The sequence below is a fragment of the Plutella xylostella genome, chromosome 22 (genome assembly GCF_932276165.1).
Source record: "Plutella xylostella chromosome 22, ilPluXylo3.1, whole genome shotgun sequence".
In the NCBI taxonomy this organism is placed as follows: Eukaryota; Metazoa; Arthropoda; class Insecta; order Lepidoptera; family Plutellidae; genus Plutella; species Plutella xylostella.
The window spans coordinates 8,513,366-8,516,315 of NC_064002.1; positions in this window are offsets into that span (position 1 = coordinate 8,513,366).

A 2,950-nucleotide genomic window follows, 5' to 3' on the forward strand; every position below is an offset into this window, starting at 1 on the left:
CCTCGGTAAAAAATCTTGGCGTGATCATGGACAGCACCCTTTCTTGGATTCCCCAAGTTGATGCTGTAAGCAGGAAAATGTTCGCCTCTTTTCATTCTTTAAAGCGCTTGCAGTACTTTTTACCATTTATGACTAAAATTACGTTGGCGCAGTCTCTACTGCTCCCAATTCTTGATTACGCTGACGTAAGCTATCTCGACCTCACTGAAGAGCTACTCAACAAACTCGAACGTCTCCAGAATTTATGTATCCGTTTTATTTTCGGATTACGTAAATACGATCACATTTCTGAGTACCGTGCTCGACTGAAGTGGCTTCCTATTCGCCTTCGCCGGAATACTCATATCCTTAGTTTATTATATAACGTGCTAAACAACCCCTCATCTCCCGCATACCTGAAGTGCAAGTTTTCTTTCTTGTGCTCTCATTCCCATGGTCGAGAGTTGAGGTCTCAAGAAAACAAGTTGTTGAGTACACCCAACCACAATGCGGCCTCCTACAGTGATTCTTTCGCTATGAAGGCTGCAAGTCTATGGAACTCCTTACCAGTGAGCGTACGACTATCGCCATCGCTGGCTACTTTTAAAAACAATGTGAAGAAACACTATTTCAATACCTTAGGTTGGCAGATATAGTTATATATATTTATTTATGTATTACAATATTAGGTATATATTTTATATATATTTTTCATTATATTTTAAAGTAGGTACTTATGTATTTTTCTTAGTAGGTATTTATTTATATGCTTATTTTGTATTAATGTTTTAAGTAGGTATAGGTATTTTTAAGATTGAGCAACAAGAATTGTAGGCTGTATTATATTAGTAGTGTTTTAATTTTTAATTTTCTTTGTTGTAACTGTTGTTGTACCTGTAACTTAATAGCTCGTAAGTAACTCTTTTATCCACCAACAAAGGTTGGCTGGAAGAAATTGCTTTTTGGCAATAAGCCCGCCATTGTATGCTTTTACTGTGTTTTATAAATTGTTATGTATTTTTGTTTTTTTGTGTACAATAAAGTGTTTAATAATAATAATAATAAAGTTACTGTTATCCATAAATTTCATAAGCACCAAACTAGTCAACTTTCTAACCCTGTTACAATGTTTAATTGGTAACGGATAGAATAATCATAACTATAACAGGTAAATGTCTCATTAGCTAGATTATGAAACTTGGGTATTGGGGATTCCATAGAAAAAAGACATAAAACGTGTCAATTGGCTAAGGGAAAGAAAAAACTTACGTACTTATTTAGTCGTCAAGGTTCAGTTGATAAGCTAATAGAGGTACTTTTTTTGGCATTGCATGGCTACTTTAATATAAAATGCCTTTGTAGTCGAATGCTTTTGTGCCCCATAAGTGAAATCAAATATCAGCTGTGTAATGATGTGCAACTACTTTAAGTAGGTTACACTCATATTCTAATCAATGTAAATAAAAAATGATAAATGAAACAAAATTTTAAAAAAATCTTCCATTTACCTAATAATATAACTATGCAAGTTGTTGCCAGTGTGCCAAATACATAAAGGTTCCTATTTTTTTTCTTTTCCATACTTTGATTTAACAAATACGCACTTTAATCACTCATTCGCTTACGATGGTTCGGACATGTCAAGAGAAGACCACCTGACTATGTTGGAAACAAAGCACTGCGTCTGTCCGCCCCCGGTTGGAGATCCCGGGGAAGACCTAAAACCAGCAGGGCGATCACGAAAAATATAGAATCGAATGCGAGTGCGACTAGTGTCAACTTGACAGCTTTCGAACACTTTTTACCTATAAAATTGACAGTTGTCGCACTCGCATTCGATTCTATACGTTAGCTCTGTTTTTCGTGATCGCCCTGCTGATGAATAGACGTAGTGCAAAAATACCTACGACACTAATAACTCTCTGAAGACGACGTTGGAGACAGGATGAAGTGGAGAGAGAAGACGAGGAAGGCAGACCCCACCACCATATGGGACACATAACCTGAAAGAAAGAGAGCACTTTAATCACTCATCCATTGTTGATTAGACTAGGAGCTAGCATAGTAGGTAAACAATTACATTTTATACTCGTTAAATAATTATAATCATCTCACATTTTCACTAAAATAATAGCTAAAAACATACATATTGATCTATCTATTCAACGGTATCAGTTTTTTGACCGGTTGCGTGATATGTGAATTTTAGCGCTATGAAAATGAAAAGTAGGCCATGAAATTTAAGCAGGCAATTTCACACGGCATTGACTGCCGGCTGCCTCGAGACCCTGAAATACTAATATTGAATCAGTTCATGTGAGGAAAATCTTATAATTACTATGTAGTACCTACTTTGAAAGTAGGTCTGAACTTGCCTCTAAAGCCAAGTTTCCCACTTGAGTAGATCTGAGTCGTAGTCAACGACCAATTCAGCCCATAGGCCTGTTACCTAAATTTTTATTATTTAGAATCTACCCTATTCCTAACTTGAAGTTCTCTGGCATGAAACTGTCAGTAGGTATTCTGTCATCATGTGAATATTCATAAATTTCACGATTGATACTTTCGATCGTAACAGTGTAAGTGTATATATCTTTAGGTATGATTCCCGAGTCGGTAATCTATCTGAAATTTACTTATTATTGTATACATAAGTGTAAAGCTTTTCATTTGATTACAAGATGTCACAATAAAGCGCCATCTGTAATATTTTCCAGAACTAGTAAACATGCGAGGAACCTTCAATTGAATCACATCACATTCATTTCAGTTACGTAGCATGCAGCCCTCATTCAGATCGAGTTATCAAATCTATGATCAGACAAAAGTTCTACTATGTTTTAATAGATGGCGTTACAATACTCAAGAACTTATAGTTCTTTTATGATGGTGATAGTATATATTGTATAAAGGTAGAGATACGATTTGCAACATATTAGGTACGTGAAAATAAATGACTACCCCTGGGGGA